Genomic DNA, 17,615 nt, shown 5'->3' on the forward strand with positions numbered 1-17,615 from the left:
ATTCTGCTTGCAGTGACCCCTTGGTTAGAAGCCACCTGCTGCCAGGGCTTTTCCTGCTTGCACAGTTTCGTGCTTCCCATCTGGCCTTCTTCAGCCTTAATTTGCCCAGCTGGAAAAATGAAGGTGGGTGCTGAACTGGGCAGAAGGGGCCATATTCTAATCCATCTGTTGTCAGGGGCCTACTGGACTTAGGCACCTCAGTGAGATCCCAAGCCCCGCTTGCCTGAAGCCCGAAGAACCGCCACTGCAGAAGGCGGCTAGGTGGGTGGGATCTCCTCCCACCCGCTGCTTTTTTAGGACTCGGTCTTAAGGCTAAAGCGTGCTACAGAAGCAGATGCAGTCCTGCCTTTTCAAGGGCTCCATTAGGGGGACAGGATTGCAGTTTGGTGCCTACCAGGGAGCAGAATCCGGCCCTGCCGTCCTAGGAAAACACATGGCAACTTAAACAGCCAACAGCCACGAGACAATCGTGAGTCCAAATCTACCAGCCCTGAACATCTCCAGCCGCAGCCTTGTCCCTGCAGGTGGGACTCTTGCTGGTGCGGGGCAAACCTCGTGGCTCTCCTAACAGTCAGGGACAGCGAGCTTCGGCTGTCGATGGGAGACGCAGCCTGAAAAGGTCTGGGGGCAAAGGAGGATGCGCAAAGCCAGTCCGTTCCTCTAACTATTCCCAACTCACCCTCCGACACCCCTGCGACTTATAGCATCAGCCCAAAGCCCTAGTGCCCAGGCAGCAGCGCGCGGGCCGATGTGCCGAGGGGTCCCCGCAGCTCCTGTGTACCAGCCACGCCAAGCGTCCTGGAAAACGGTGCCTCAGTGCATCTCCCCGTGTGCAGACGTGTCTGGGTGCGGCGCTGCAGTTGCTTCTCGTGCTATGCCCTCTGTGGGCCAACTCCAGCACCCACCGCCTCCGCTCCTGCACCCGCAGCGGACTAGGTGCACCTATTCCCCTCTGCAGGCTGCCGTGCTGCAGCTGTGCCCGCCTGCACGCATCGCCGCTAGCGGCTTTAGAGCGGCAGCTCATCCAGCCTCGTTCCCCCACCCCCAACCCCTCCATCCCGGGCACGAAATGACTGTCCTCCTTTTGCAGAAAGAGGGCAGGGGAGGCATCTTCTGCAGCTGGGCCCAGCGTCAGGTGTTCGGGTGACAGAACAAGGTGCAATGGGCTCAAGATGCAGCAAGGGACGTTGAGGTTAGATATTAGGAAGAATTTTTCTCACTAGGAAGGTGGTAAACCACTGGAACAGGCTACCCGGAGAGGTGGTGAAAGCTCCCTCTTTGGAGGTTTTTAAGACCCGGCTAGACAAAGCCTGGGCTGGGATGACCTAGATGGGGATGATCCCACCTTGAGCAGGGGGTTGGACTAGAGGTGACCCCCAGAGGTCCCATCCAAGCCTCATTTTCTATGACTCTATCAGCCCCTGAGGGTCGAGCTGTTAACATTGGGGTGCGGGTCCGGGGGTCCAGGGCCAGCGTTCCCAGCCTGGCAGGGGCAGGGTGCCTACAGCAAGCGACGCGGCGGCCAGCACTTGCCCTGCGGCAGGCGGGTGCTGAGTAAGACATCCACAGGAGGGAGAGGTGGCCTTACATGCGCAGACTGGAGGGCAGCCCGTTGCGGGTACAGGGAGCCGCGTAACTCCATCTCCCCCACCCGTGCCCCAAGCATGGCTTGACAGGGTGGAGGAGTTAGCCCTCGTTAATCCCGGCTCCCCTTGGGCACTCCTTCGTGACCCCTGTCCTGCTCCACAGCAGGGTCCATCTCCCCACCAAAAGCAGCCTTGGTCTGAAGAGGCTGAGCCCCCTCTCTTGCCCAGGCGTGGCACGAGGGCCATTCGCAGGCGCTGTCCCAGCACGGGTCAGCACAGGAGCTTTGACCTGCACCTTTCCCGGCTGGAGCTGGTTCACTTGCTTAGTGACCTGGGGACGTGCAGCTCCCCACGCACCAGCAGGTTGGTGCCAGGCCTAGGGTGGACTCCTGCTCAGCAGGGCACAAGGCAGCCCAGAGCTGCCCTGCTCAAGTGATCCACCAGCTTCTGCTCCCCAGCAGCGGGGATTGCAGGCACGCGCCAGCGTGGCGGCAGGGCTTGCCCAGGACCGGAGGTCACCGTGCCAGCCGCCGCTGTGACGTGGCAGAGGAGAGGAGAGCACGGCTGGTGCACGGAGTCCGTGCACACCTGCTCCCCGCACGCAGAAAGGAGCCGAGACAGCCCAGCAGCCCCTGCGCTCAGACCAGGCGATAGCGCACCGAGCGTGAGCTGTTCCTGAGCCTCGGCGTTGGATCAGCGGGCAGGCACCCGAGGATAGAGGCCCCCCTGGGAGCAACCCCGAGGCAGCGCTGCTGAACAGAGCCCCTGTGCTGTCTGCAAGGGAAGCAGCGAGTCATCATCACCCTCCTGGGCAACGCACGTAGCTCACCTTCCCAGCCTGGCTCTTCCTTCTCCTCTCTCCCCAGCCTTTGCACATAGGTTCCCTCCTGGCATGGCGTGGGCACCAAATGCAGCCCCTCCAAGCACGGGGACGTGCCCTACTGAAGCCAGCAGGGCAGCACACCCCTCCAGACAGGATTGCTTCGGGCTCCCTACTGCCGCGGTTGCAGCGGTACCTAGAGACACTCAGCAGCCTTGATCATGCCTACTCCAAGCAGAAGGCAAGGCAGGGAGGCACTAAGAGACTAACTCTGCCAGGCGTGCATGAGCTTTTGCAGGTGACAGCCAACTGGCTACAAAAGCTCTTGTCACACTGACCAAGTTAGCCTTCGCAGTGCCGTCCTGCCTTGCCTTCTTCCTGACCACAGGCTTCACACGGGGAACAGCCCCTTCCTCTCTCATGGGGAAACCTCCACTACTGCAGTGATCAGACGATGCCAGGATGGTGCCCTGGCACGTCAGGGCACAGGATGCAATAGCCCATGACATGGTAAGGACAGAAGCTCTTCCCCCTCTACAGCCGGTCCAATATAAGTTATCACAAAAAAGCCTTGCTTGCTTCTTACAGCCTTTGGCGGGGCGTGCTGTCCCCACGGTCGATCTTTTATGAAGAGGTGGCAGTGACCAGAAAATGAGAAGAGCTCCTGACCCCATGGAAAGCAAAGCAAGAGAGCAGCAGGGTCTTTGCTCGTTGTTTCCTACAGGTCTCCCAAGTCCGAGTCCCTCTCACCTCTCACAAGGTGACAGTGGCTGTGATGAATTCATGGTTGGCTCATCACATGTTGAGGCCTTGCATCTCTCCTGGACCTCTCTGCCCCTGCAATGCCCATTACTCCCTCCTCGTTAGGACCGCCTGTGAGTGCCTGTATGCACGGGCAACCAGGACTCATAGTAGAGGTGATATCTTTTATTAAACCAACTAGATTTTTGCAAAAGGTCATCTGGCAGGAGGGTCATCTGGCCCCTGCCCCAAGGAAGCCACTTCCCCAGGGGACTGACACTGCTGAGTTACACGGGTCCCCAGATACTCTGCTGGGGACCGCTTTGTCCAGGAAGCCCCTCAGTCCATCCTCGAAGCCATATCCCACAGCCCAGGTTAATGCCACAGCTGACACCTCACCGACAACATTTCACCCAAAATACGCTGAAGAAAGCACGCGATGAAAACCTGCATCAGAATCTCAGCTTTTAGCTCACATTAGCAGTGCTGGCCAGACGCAGTCAATGGATGCTTTCTCCATCTGGAAGGGATGGATTCAACCAGCTCTTTGCATGTGTTGCTGTTAATTTGTGTAGCATCCTTTAGCCTTGTCCTCAGGTAACAGGAATTGCAGGAGAGCAGTGAGGTGTGGCCGCAGGCCTGGGTACGGCTCCCAAGATTTCAAAGTTTCTTCCTTGGGAATATAAAATAGAATCAGAGGATGCAATACATATACACATCTATACCAGAATCGCTGGGTTTACTGCCATGGAAACAAACACGTGAAAAAGCTGCTTCCAGTAATGTATGAGTCATAGCTATTACTTCTCTGCTCAGACTGTCATACAGCGTTGTGCATAACGAAACAGCTGCTGCCCACCACCCCAGAAGTGGCTGCATTACAGCAGCGGGTGCAGTGATCCATCCTTAATGCACACACGTGCACAAGACTCACGGAGAAGTGGGGCTGGAAGGGACCCCGGAGGTCACCTCTAGTCCAAGCCCCGCTCCAGGCAGGATCATCCCTACCCAAACCACGCCACAAAACCATACTCTAAACTCTGCATAAGACAACAAGCAATCCCGACGCAACGCAGAGCTCGAACCCGGACCTGCCACAGGGCAAGCAGGCAACAGGGCAGCCAGGATCCTGCTTCTGCGAAATGCTGTCCCAGGCAGAGACCATACCCCCACTACAGAGGAAGGCAGTCCCCCACCCCCGTCCGTACCAATCTGGCCATGGGGGTAAATTTACTTCCTGACCCCAAATATGTTGTCGGTCTGACCCTGAGCAGAGGGGCAAGACCCTCCAGCCAGGACCCTCCCAGTTAGGTCCCAGCAGGAACATCGGCACAGCCCCGCCAAAATCCTCAGCCTGGGCTGCAGCCAACTTCCAGCGTCTCTGAAGGGGGTTTAAAAGCACCCTGATACATGCGGCAGAAATGGTAAGGGGGAGAGCAACCAGCAAAGCGCAGAAGCATGGGCAATACCCATAGCAGACCATAGAAGAGGGGCATGATAACAGTCTTCAAATACTTGAAGGGATGCAATAAAAGAGGGGAAGCACCTTTTCTCTCTCGCTGCAGAGAGGAGGATGTGGATCAATGACTGGAAGTTGCAGAAAGTTAGCTTAGACTGGATACCCAGAACAACTTCGTCACTGCGAGACCAGCGAGGCAGTGGGATAGATGCCGGGGGGATCTGCAGAGTCCCCATCCCGAGAGGTGTTCGAGGCCCCTGTACAGAAGTGCTGGACCAGGCAGGGTCCCTGCCCCGACCAGTGTGAAGCGCTCAGCTGACCATGGCTGAGAGCCTGCCTAGGCACAGTGGTCTGCCCCTGTCAATACGGTCGCAAAATTAGGTTTGTTAGACCCCACACAGGGACACGGGAGGGAACAAGGGGCCAGCCACACGGCAGCGTTGATCGGGCAGCTCCACAGGCTGGTTAGCTCTACCGTCTCCCTATGTACCCTCCGAATAGCGCTACTATCCGTAGCCTCGGCTCATTTTAAATCTCCACCTAGCCCTTGAGCGCTAGCAGACAGATACTTTCTTATTTTATACAGCTATATATGGTTGTAACGGTGTGTGCACGTGTGGGATGTCTACACACTTAAGCCACATGCAATCATCTTTCTTTCCAAGAAATATGGGAGCCCCTTGTACAGTAAGTAAACCAGCGCCGAACCATCCCGACGCTGCCAAACTCCTAACCAAACCAGGCTAGCTCCGGCCCCTGCAGCCTGCTGCGTTGACATGCCCTCTTATCTAGTATTGAACTTCTGTCCCATCCCCACCACAGGCCCGGTCTGAACACAAGGAGGAATGGCTAGATCATCATTTAAGGGTGCTGCTACCTACTGCTGTTGGCTAATTAAAGTACTTGATGCAACTGGGTTATGAGAACGATTGCCGCGTGCCCACACAGGGTTACTTTATAGCAAGCTGATGTTAATTTGGCTTATTAAGAGGGCCGTTAGGGAAGACGCCGGGAAAAAGCTACTGAAGCTAAAGAACTAAAGGGATTAAACTGGCGGTGAATCAGTTATGGTAGAAACTAGGTGGTTTCTAACCATCAGAGGGGACAGCTTCCAGAAAAGCTCCCCGAAGGAGTAGTGGGGTCATAAAACTCAACTAGTTTAAAAATGGAGCTTGCTTAGTTCAGGAAAGGGATTATAGGATGCGGTTGCGTGTGATAATAGAGGCCTGGGCTTGATGTCCACGGGTCCTTTTCATCTACGCTGGCCCCAGAGGTTACAAACAATGCCGCGGCTAATTAACTAGGCAGAGGGAGCAGAGCTTCGTAGCAGGATGCTGTTACCCAGAGAGCCAGGCCGCACACGCTCCCTCCAGCACTTGCCTCTTCCTGTACCATAGATACGTGCAATATTAAACGGGGCAAGAAACCACGGACGGAGCATTTTCTTTTATGGTTGGGCCAACAGATGCATGAGACTGCGGGTCTTCCAGTCGTCCTCACAAATTTCTGCTGCGGCGCCAATAGCCCGCTTTGTCCCGAACAACGCTTTATCCTCCACGTGACGATTTTGCACGGCTCCCTGAAACACGGGCAGCTGGCCTGCACGTTTCAGCGGCGTGACCAAGCATTTTTCAAACGTCGCCCGTAGCCTTCAGATCTCAGGCTGGGGAAGTGACCACAGCCTCAGCATCTCGCCCCGTCTCAGAGCCATTCCTCCCTCCGAACGGGGAACCTGGCATTAGAAAGTGCTGCCGACTCCTTGGCCAGCTCCAGCATCCTTCACCCACTGTTTCTGGGAGGAAAGCCTTCCCGTTTCCCCGCTCTCCGAGCCCTGCGCGCCGAGACCGACTCACCCAGACGTATCTGCGATGCCACGGACCCGGAGCCTCACAAAGCTGTTTCGACCCGCACATAACGGGCACCGCTGTCACGTACTTGCGGGAGCAGCGCGGCACGGCCCCTCTCCCGCCGACAGGACCAGGGCGCCTCCGCGGGGCACGGGCATTAGCCCGGAGATCCCCAGAACGGTACTGGCCAGAAAACCATGCGCAGGGTATGTCTCCTACCCTGGAAATGAGTTGGTGAGACGCTCCTGGCGGGATCCTCAACCCTCAATAACTGCATAGTGTTTCTTTCATTGCAGGAAGGGTAAAGCTTAGGCAGATTTGCAACTGCCCCGGGGCAGGGGAGAGACCCGCTAACAGAGATGACCGCCCCGCGGGGTGAGAGCTGGCACCGTCCAGCGCAGACATATGAACGCAAGGCCGGAGCTGATGTACGTCACCGTGTTGCTGCCTGGTGCTCCCTCCTCCCGCCGTATTTTGCCTTGCGTTTTCTGTTTAGCATCTAACGCTCTCCAAGGCAGCGCCGGCCTTTCCCCTCCGTCTGTACAGCCCCAGCCACGACAGACTCCTGGGCTGTGACTGGGGCGTTGAGAGTCACCGCTTTTGCACTCAAGGCCTCCCTTGGAAAATACCAGCTTTTCACTTTTCTTGGTTTTTGCCTACAGAAAAATAATAGAGCAATTCTTCTGTTGCAAAGAACTCAGGAAACCACAGCAGATCTGCTTTTCGTGCTATGGCTTCCTATTGGGAAGCTCTTGGCTTATCTTGTGGATCATGTTTGTGCATCTCACAGCACCGTGGTGCCCCCTGGCATCCTTGAAAGCATCTCAAAGCACCCCTGGGTGGGAATCCCTGGGCTACGGTAAGCAAGGTTAGGAATCCTTTCCCCAGATGGAAAAAGTCTGTCCATGTCATATATTAAGGACAACATTTATATGAGGGTTTAAAAGATCCCTTCCTATGTGAGGTCCCTTCTAGCCCTATTTTCCCACGATCCTGTGGCATTTACCATTTTCCAGAATTTTGTTTTCTACTTTGTTTCAGCACGAGCTGAACTAGAGCCAAATCCACAAACAGGTTTGGTCTGCTACACAATACAGGTTTTGATGAATTGGATTTTAAAACTTTATTAGACACTGTTAAAAATCAGAGTTATTACAACACGGGCCCCCCACGTGGTAGCGGCATGCATACAGATTGATGCGATCCAAGACATACAGTTAGTCGCTACGTTTCCTGATTTATCCAACATTTTTTGCCAGGTCTGTGACCGTCCCCGACGGTGGTTCGAAGTGTATCCAAGTTGAGTGGGTTAATGTTATTAGTGCTGCATGCCTCGGTTCCCTAGTTTGGACACGGAGAAAGAAGGGGTTAGCTGTATTTGGAGGGCGACCTGCCTGGAAGGCTCTAGTACGGCTCATCAAGCAAAGGATGAGCACCTGCAGGGCCTGGTACCAGGAGAGCTCTTCAGAGGACAATGCAAAAAGAGTCTCCCCAAGACAAAAAGAAGGGGAGAGAGAGCTAGGCAGGAGGAGAGGAGTCAGAGGTGGGTTTTGAGAGGCAAGAGCAGAGACTGTTTAGCAGGGCATTTGACTGCAGGGGCCTTGGGGCCCAAGGATGCTGCCTGTTGTATTGCTCTGGACCAGTAAATGCTGCTGGGCTTTAAAAAGAGCGCCTGCTTTGCTGCATGAGCCTTCAGGTGCACCCCATCCTGTTAAGCAAGTAAAGCCCCTGTCCAGGAGCTCAGGCAGAAGGCAGCTTCCCGAGGAGGCCGCAGATAACCCGGCAAGTTGAGGACTAAAAAAAAGTGGTCTTAAGCCAGGGTCTCAGCCACCCGGGAAGCTATGCCAGGCGTGCTCCAGGAGACTGAGCAAGGCTAGGGGTCCCAGCAAGTGTTTCTCGAGGAAGCCCAGGACAAGCTGTAATGCATCAAGGAAGAGCACACACCAATTTGCTTCCTTGGTCTGACGAAGGGTATTTGTACCCGAAAGCTTGCAAAGAAGAATTTTTCCAACCATTTGAGTTGGTCTCATAAAACATCCCCAGATTTATCCTGAGTGCAGATAAGAGACGCAGGAGCCAGGCACTCAAGTGCTAGCCTCACCTCTAGCGCTAACTTTCTCTGGCACCTTAGTCCAGTGAGTTGCTCAATCTCTTTGGCCAGGTTTCTTCATCTGCAAGGGGATAAGGTGCAAGGTGTCACGGTGAGCGACGCAACGGGACTGACGCAGCACCACAAAGCAGTGGTGACCCACAGACATAGCACGATGCCAAGTTTGCAAAACCAGCAGCATTTTAGTGAGTTTACAAATAATCAGAAACGAATATGCTGGTGCAGAGAAGAGTGGGTTTTCCAGAGGCTTTCCTGGGCAACCCCCCCTGGGGGAGATGAGTGCCAAGACGGGGGCAAAACCCCTGCCCCTGGGGCAGAACGCATTGACCCTCTTCTCCCCCCATGCTCGAGTGCTCGGTGCCCGAGCAGGATTTAGCCCAGGACCACAAACCCCAGGGCCGCTGCTGGCATGGAGCAACGCATGTGGCTACAGCAGCGACGCAGGGTCCGTGCACCCGGTGGCTCCTGCAGCAGCACCACAGACTTCAAGGGACTGCCATTCGGGGACCCCCACCCCAAGTTACACCACTGACTTTTTCTGCATCCGAACAGCCGGCTAAACAGCTCTTGATCTCATACACGTGCCTCTGGCTTCCTACTACACGCTTGGGTAGAAGCAGGGAGATGGCTATTTCTAGGGAGAGTTAGCGTGATCAATGAATGTGATTTACTTGAGCTGGCAAGCTAGAGAAGGGTTGGGGTCCCCACTCCCGTTTGCTCAAGTAGGAGGAACATCTTACCTTCAAAAGCCTGTCAAAAACTACATAGCTGTCCAATTAGAGTGCCCTAAGAAATCCTTGCCTCGTGCCCGATTAGCTCGGGCCATTCTTGGCATGGGAGACTGTGGGATGCTGCCGTGTCCAGCCAGGGTATCACCTTTGCACCCAGCAGCCCAGGGCTGACTTGCTCCTGCTTGTTTTTCTGTTGAACGGCAGAGCTTTGTTCTTTCCAGTAGCCATCCCAAGATTGCTCACATAGTTTCTGCTCTGCTTTACCAATGTAAAAGACTGTGGCGCATTGCATTTCCCCTCTTGCAAAGCCGGTGCAAAAGGCATTTCCACCCCCTGGGGAGGTCGCACACTAATTGATGCTCTGGGCAGAGCCAAGGAGCACTACAATTTGCAGCTTTTATGTTATGAAAAAACTGCCTGGTCCCAGAAGCACTTTGTGTTTGAGGAGCAAGGCCCAGGGCCCCTCCATTTGCATGTTCAGGTCAAGCTACTTTCTAAGCGCAAACCAGCAGGAGGGCTGCAGAACCTGGACATTAAGAGCCCAACATCTAAAGAAATGCAAAAATCTCAGACTCTTGGTTCAGAAATGATACCTTTTATTAGACCAACTAGGAAATTGAAAAAAAAACCAAAAAAAAATCTTTTCCTGCAAGCTTTCGAGCTCAAATGCCCTTCATCAGGCTCTGGGAAAATTAAAGATGGTAAAAAGTCCCCATGTGTAGGAAATAAACTTCATTTTTGCACAGAGGGAGCTGGAGATGGAAAATCTGCCCCGCTGCGTCCATGAGAGCGTTGCGGTGAGTTGTTCTGAGTTGCTCTTTGTTGTGTAGATCAGGTAGGATGCCTTCCCTGGCGGTGTCTGACAGCAAGCAGGGAGGTTTAAAAATTGTTCTTGTTCTGCAATGAAGTTTAAAATCCAAAAAAATCAGCTAAATGCCATCTAGAGAGATCTTCAAGCCAAACTTTAACTTGCTCCTTCTTGGCTTGGCTGCAGGGGAGGCGAAGAGTCAGTGCAGCGTGCGAGCGGCGCGCTTACTGACAAGGTCGGCCACCTTACGTCGTTAAATACCCGGGTGATCACCAGAGAGAGATCCCGGAGAACCGGGGTGGCAATTGTGCAAGAAGATGGCACAGATTAGGCCCTGCCCCAAAGGCTTTTAATGGAAACAAACAGAAAGTGGAAGAAAGGGAGGAGTGAAGTGATCTGAGGGGCAGCCCAGGGAATCGAACCCAGCCTTCTTGAATGCCAATTTAGTACCCTTAGTTGGTCTAATAAAAGGTATCATCGCTGAACCAAGACCTCTAGAGTTTTGCATTTCTTTTAGTTTCAGACCAACACGGCCACCACATACAATTTAGCACCCTAGCGGCTTGGGTCAGACAAGCACAGATCCCCTTCACCTTCTCCCAAACAGGCACCCCAAAACCTCTCTTCTGCTTAATGCGCCCCATGGCCCTCCACAAGCCCCTGCCCTCTTCTGTGTCCACGCTTCCAAATCTCGCTCCCGCCCGGGGCTAGGACAGTGGCTGCAAACAAGCTAGAGGGAGCAGCTGGGGACGGGGGCTAAAGAGAACTAGTTCATTCGCATTGAACAAAACCGGGCCGCAGGTTAAACCGGTAGGATACAATCCAAGGTGTGATGCCCAGAAATCTAACTGATAAAGAAACATCTGTAATTCCAGTTCACCGGTATCGTGCACTTGAAGAATTTAGCTTATTCAAGACACTAAGTTCATAGGAACATAGGGCTGGGAGTCCCAGTCAGGACGGTAGAGGGCACTCTGGTCATGCTTTCTCAGACACCGGAGAAGGTGGGTCTCCAGCTACTCTGCCAGCCAGGTTTTCTTTTCAGCACTTGTTTTGTCCAGGAGCTTACTGTTTGGTTAAATGGGAGGGGAAAAGGAAAACTGTTTTGCAGAATGACGCATCTAGTCCAGCCGCCAGGTCGAGGCAGGATCATCCCCAACCAGCAACCTGCTCTTGGAAATTGCCGAGGATGGAGATCCCACCACCTCTCTGCACAGCCTGTTCCAATGCCCGACCACCCTCCGAGTCCGAAAATTCCTCCTAATCTACAACCAAGTTAGTGCCGAGAACGAGGAGGGGATTCTCGCCGTGGAAGAAGAGAGAACTAGATGAGAGAAAACAGCACTGTTTAAAATCAAACCCGGGAAAAGACCTGCCATCGTCCAAATGTGAATACAGATTTTGAGACACGACTACTCCAGGTTGATGGTTAAGTCGCATGCTCACACACTTCAATTCTTGAGTGCACGTGCACACACACAGACATGCACATATGCACTTTGAGTCTCCAGAGTGAATCCAGGGAGCTGTGCCAGCCCTGCTCAGAGGCCAGGCCAGGGAAAACTATTTGGGCCATCACCGAGCAAAGCCAAAACGGACACAGGTGCTCTAGGACTGGGTTTGCTACGAAGGACCGAGATGGGCATGGTCATTCTGCAAAACAGTTTTCCTTTTCCCCTCCCATTTAACCAAACAGTAAGCTCCTGGACAAAACAAGTGCTGAAAAGAAAACCTGGCTGGCACAGTAGCTGGAGACCCACCTTCTCCGGTGTCTGATAAAGCATGACCAGAGTGCCCTCTACCGTCCTGACTGGGACTCAACTAAAAAGCTCAGTAATTAATGTTTTGGACCAGTCTGAAGAGCAGAATTTTGTCTGAATTATTTGGAAGCTGCCAAGGACGCGCAGCGGTTTGTTGAACGTTATTGCCGTAGGATGGGTGCTCTCCAGGATGCCCATTTTCTAGAAATGAACACCACCCGAAGCTACGAGAACATCATAAGGGAGGGAGCTGAACTGATGTGAAGCAGGGGTGGGCAAATGTTTGGGCTGGAGGGGCACTTAGGAAGTTTTGGTGGGCGGTCACGGGCTGGGTCGGCACCCCCCGAGCAGCTCACGACGTGGCTCTGCTCTCCGCTCATCCATGCAGATGGGCCGGGGCTGTGGGGACGTGGGAAATGGCAGCCAGGAGCAGGATGGGTAAGTGGGGCTGGGGCCCAGGGCAGAGCCACAATCTGCTCCCTGCACGGCCCCGTGATGGACGCCGGTTCCTTGGACAGGGACGTGCGGGGAGCAGATCGCGGCTCTGCCCCAGGCCCTGGCCCCGTGCTTTCACTGCTCGGCAACCCCGGGCTCTACACGGAGACTGGCTGAGACCCGTGCGGGCAGGGAGCATGGCCGGGCCAGGGGGATGGGCATGGGTGTGGGGAGCGGCATCCAGAAGTGGGGCAGGTGGGGGGTGGCCCAGGGCAAAACTGTGACCTGCTCCCTGCATGTCCCTGCCCATGCAGCCGGTGCCCGTTGCAGAGGCATGTGGGCAACAGACTGCGGCTCTGCCCCAGGCCCTGGCTCTGCGCTATCCCTGCCTCACGATCCGGCCCCACATCCCTGGCCCCACCTGCCCATCCTGCCCCGACCCCATCCCACCTGCCCAGCCTCGTGCCCTGCCCACATGGGTCCCACACACAGCGGTAGGGCCGGGGTGCCCAGGCAGCAGAGCAGGCTCCAGCGGTGGCAGTGACACCGGAGCAGCGGCTGGAAGGAGCCACCACCACCTCCAGGCAGCAAGTCTAGCCGCTGCGCCACCCCAGCACTGCTGCGCACCGGGCCGGCAGGACCAACTGCACGTGCCATGACCTGGGTTGCCCTGCACCTAGGCTAGGTGGGACCAAAGGACCTGCCATGACCCAGAAAAAATCCCTTGGTGGGCCAGATTTGGCCCATGGGCTATATTTTGCCCACTCCTGTTGTAAAGGGTAGGCTCACAGAGGGAAGGGCAGTTCATGGCTTAGGCACAGAATCGTGTAATCAGAGAAACTGTAAGGGGCCCCTAGAGGTAAAGATCACCCCTATGCAAACCGCCCTATACAGTCCCTATACACCCCAGGGCACTCAGGGAGCTGGCGAGCGTCAGAGCCCAGCCCCGGGCGCGGGTCTTCGACAGCTCCTGGCACTCTGGTGCAGTGCCCGAAGACTGGAAGAAGGCCAATGTGGTGCCGATTTTTCAGAAAGGGAGGAAAGCAGATCCAGCTAACTACAGGCCCATCAGCCTGACCTCTATCCCAGGGAAGATCTTGGAAAAGATTATCAGAGGCTATCGTTAACAGACTAGCTGAAGGCAATACCCTGAGGGATAGCAAGCATGGGTTTGTTGCAGGTAGGTCTTGCTTGACCAACCTAATTTCCTTTTATGGCCGGGTGACCTATCACCTGGACAAGGGGGAAGAGATCGATGTTGTATATCTTGACTTTAAAAAAGCCTTCGATCTGGTATCCCATGATCACCTCTTGGCTAAACTGGCTAACTGTGGCCTTGATGTCACCACAAGCTGCTGGTTGGGGAATTGGCTCCGCGGTCGGACCCAGAGGGTGGTGGTCAACAGGAGCCGATCGTCTTGGTGTCCTGTGACCAAGGGGGTCCCCCAAGGCTCTGTCCTAGGGCCTACACTGTTTAACATCTTCATCGATGATGTGGACATTGGAGTCAGGAGCGAACTGGCCAGGTTTGCCGATGACACCAAACTTTGGGGCAAAGCATCCACGCCAGAAGATAGGCGGGTGATCCAGGCTGACCTGGACAGGCTCAGCAAATGGGCGGATGAGAACCTGATGGTGTTTAACACCGAAAAATGCAAGGCTCTCCACCTTGGGAGGAAAAACCTGCAGCACCCTTACAGGCTCGGCAGTGCTACGCTGGCTAGCACTACGGAAGAAAGAGACTTGGGGGTCATCATTGACCACAAGATGAACATGAGCCTGCAATGCGACGCTGCCGCTAGTAAAGTGACCAAAACGCTGGCTTGCATCCATAGATGCTTCTCGAGCAAATCCCGGGACGTCATTCTCCCCTTGTACTCGGCCTTGGTGAGGCCACAGCTGGAATACTGCATCCAGTTTTGGGCCCCACAAGTCAAAAAGGATGTGGAGAAGCTTGAGAGAGTCCAGAGGAGAGCCACGCACAGGATCAGAGGTCAGGAAAGCAAACCTTACGGCAACAGCCTGGAAAAGCGCAGGCTCAGGGGTGATCTGATGGCCACCTATAAGTTTATCGGGGTGACCACCAGGATCTGGGGGAACGTTTGTTCACCAGAGCGCCCCAAGGGATGACGAGGTCGAACGGTCACAAACTCCTGCAAGACCGTTTCAGGCTGGACATAAGGAAGAATTTCTTTCCTGTCCGAGCCCCCAAGGTCTGGAACAGTCTGCCAGCGGAGGTGGTTCAAGCACCTACATTGAACACCTTCAAGAGTAAATTGGATGCTTATCTTGCTGGGATCCTATGACCCCAGCTGACTTCCTGCCCTTTGGGCAGGGGGCTGGACTCGATGATCCTCCGGGGTCCCTTCCAGCCCGAATGTCTATGACATCCACCATCTAAACTCTACATAAGACAACCATCAAACCTGACAGCACAAACTTAACACCTGAACTCACCACAGGTAAAGCAGGGGGACCACAGCAGCCAGCATCCCGCATCTAGGAAATGTTGTCAATATATGCTTAAGAGATCCCGGGTAGAGGATCCTGCTACAGAGGAAGGCAAAACCCCGCAGACAGGGGGGAAGCCATCTTCCATATAAGATCTCATATTGCTTCCAAATATGCCAGAGATTACCTGTGTGACCTGACCTGTTTAAAGGCAGGGTAGATTTGTACTTTATAGACTAGCTCAGACTCATCTGGCCATGCAGCACGTGTGCCAGATCCGGCACAGGGGGCCTGTCTGGGCACCGCTGCATGCAGTGTCCTGCATCCAGTCCAAGACCTGTGGAAGGCAATACCATGGGCCAGACAATAGGGCTTCGCTGGCCAGATCTTTGACACCCCTGAACTAACCACACCAGATGCATAGCATAAGCTTTTGAACACTGCCCACTTCATCAGATCACACATATGCTCCGTCTGTCACAGGACTGTAATGCCTATATGGGACTGAGACCCAGACAGAAGAAGGAAGTAGCAGCTTCTAAGACAGAGGTAGGAAAAATTCAGCCCAGGGCCCAGATCCAGCCCACCAAGGGACTGTATCCGGTGCGCAGTGGGTCCCTTGTCCCTAGCCGGCCCAGATGCAGGGGGTAGCATGTGGGTCCTGCCGGCCCTGGGCACACAGCGGGGACAGGATGGCACGGCTGTAGGACTCGTTTCCTGGCAGTGGTGGCTCACCCTGCCTGGCTGCTGCTGCCAGTCCATCCCTAACCCACCACCCAGGGCACCAGACAGAGCAGCCCTCCAGCCCAAATAATTACCCGCCCCTGGTCTAAGCCAACAAACCATTACCAGTAGAAATAATAACTAATTCTTTGACAGACTCTTCCAAATCAGGACTGACAAGTTACAACTGTGTGCAACATGCTGTTCCTGATGGGAACAAGCACTGGTTTCTACATATGACGTGCGTTGGTCAGTCTAAGCCTGTGGGCTGGATACATGGTGATGGCTTGACACATGCACGCCCCAGTCCGGCCACACACTGGTCCAAGCCCCACGCACCCCCAACCAGCCATAAATGGCCCTACACACTGCAATCCAACCACAGGGCTCTGCCAGGAAAGTGTGAGGCCTTGCTATCTCGCACACAGGGCCATGCTATCCGGCCTGCAGGCCTGGAAATTTGGCAGCGGGGGAATGGCAATTAACACTGCCCCACCTCTCCCACCACTAAATGTCCAGGCCCGTGGGGCAGACCACAGCTCCGCGGGCCAGATGTGGCCCACAGACTGGAGGTTGAGCACCACTGCTCTAAACCATTTAAAACTGAGAAATTATCATCCGTTGCACTCGGGCTAATCCACTTGCAGGAGTTCTGGTCATGCTAGGCCATACTTATGCTAAGCTATAGTAAGCGGCAGTGTGGAAAAGCAACATGAGACCATGATCACTGGATGACCTAATAAGAAAGAAAGAAAAAATTAGCGCATCTTCATGTGCAAAAAGACACTGAAGGGAGTATGAAAAGAGCAGCTAAAAACTTGAGGACGAATGTAAAAAGTCAGCACTCATTAACAAGATAACAAGAACGGAAGAGCAGGCGTGTAAACCTGGCAAAGAAAACAAGTAGAGCCGAACACCTCAACAGAGACAAGAATTGGCATGAGACAGGGTGCAGGGGGCACACAAGTATGAACAGAGACGAGTCCCTTGCAGAGACTTAGAGGACCGTGAATAACCTGTAGTGTCTCTACCTGTCAAGGACGAGCTCGACCAAGTTGGACTGACTGGCGTGCTGTCGACTATGACGAGCCTTTCGCCACCAACCACAAACCTGGTTTTGGTTTTCTGCTTCACCTTCAGAATCTGCGAGACGTCTTGCTACTAGCGGCCCCCCGGTGCAGACTCCAGCAGCCTGCACGTCAAAACCAGCAACCAGATACCACCCGAGAAAACACGCTGCACACCTCAGAACAACGCCACTTACCTTTAAAAGAAAAAGGCAGGCAATTTACTACCAGAAGGGAATATATTTGCACCCAAATTTCTTTTCACACAGTTCGACCATTCAACAGAAACGAAACCCTTTATCTTAAAAAACAAAACACTGAAATACATATTGAAAACAAACTGTAGGCTTAGCATGATGCAGAATCCCGATGCTCATCCAGCCTCCTATCTGCATATGCAACATCCCTAAATGTCGAGAGGTCCCGTGGGCAGAGCTCCAGGCTGTCCAAGACTTTCGTTAAATGAATCTGCGTGATGTGAGACCATCTGAACCATACAAACAAGGTCTAAAGGTGTCACCTGAAAGTCACAGATGCAATTTGATCAGCCATGACTTCACCTTTTCCACTGAATTCTCAAAAGGCGCCCTGCCAAGAGGCTCACTTTGTGTTTCGTTGCATATTTTTAATTGAACAGGCTGCATATTTGTAGCAACATCAGCTGCTGCTTTTAAACATCAGAATCGAGCCCTTTACCAAGGGGAAACAGCAATATTACTCCATCTGACCTAAATACAACAGGAATAAAATGCTTTATTTTACAGTTGACCCCCCAGCACATAGTGACAGTCTTGACCTGTGCTAAGTACATGTCAGCTGTAGGAAAAAGCAAAAGGGCATCTAGTAGGATGCACAGCTTCCACTGCAAAACATCACATTTCCACCAGATATGCAGCCTTGTAAGTACTTACCGGCTTTGGCAGCAATGGTGGACATGACCTGACATAGAAACGTAAGGAGGTTTGTCAGCTGCAACTAGTCTCGCACCATCACAAGTGAGAGCGCTAAGATGCTGGAGGATTAAGCAACCATGTCACCATGCCAAAACAAGTCTGCCCTACAGTTGAAGTGGCATAC

The 17,615-nt window shown here is 53.9% G+C and overlaps 1 non-coding gene across 1 annotated transcript; it reads right to left on the reverse strand.

The window, feature by feature from the left end:
• Nucleotides 1-1,786: 1,786 nt before the first annotated feature.
• LOC149872378 (signal recognition particle RNA) lies at nucleotides 1,787-2,076 on the reverse strand. The gene has a single exon (XR_016440890.1).
• Nucleotides 2,077-17,615: the final 15,539 nt, after the last annotated feature.

The sequence above is a fragment of the Crocodylus siamensis genome, chromosome 2 (genome assembly GCF_052110815.1).
Source record: "Crocodylus siamensis isolate JL-2025a chromosome 2, ASM5211081v1, whole genome shotgun sequence".
In the NCBI taxonomy this organism is placed as follows: Eukaryota; Metazoa; Chordata; order Crocodylia; family Crocodylidae; genus Crocodylus; species Crocodylus siamensis.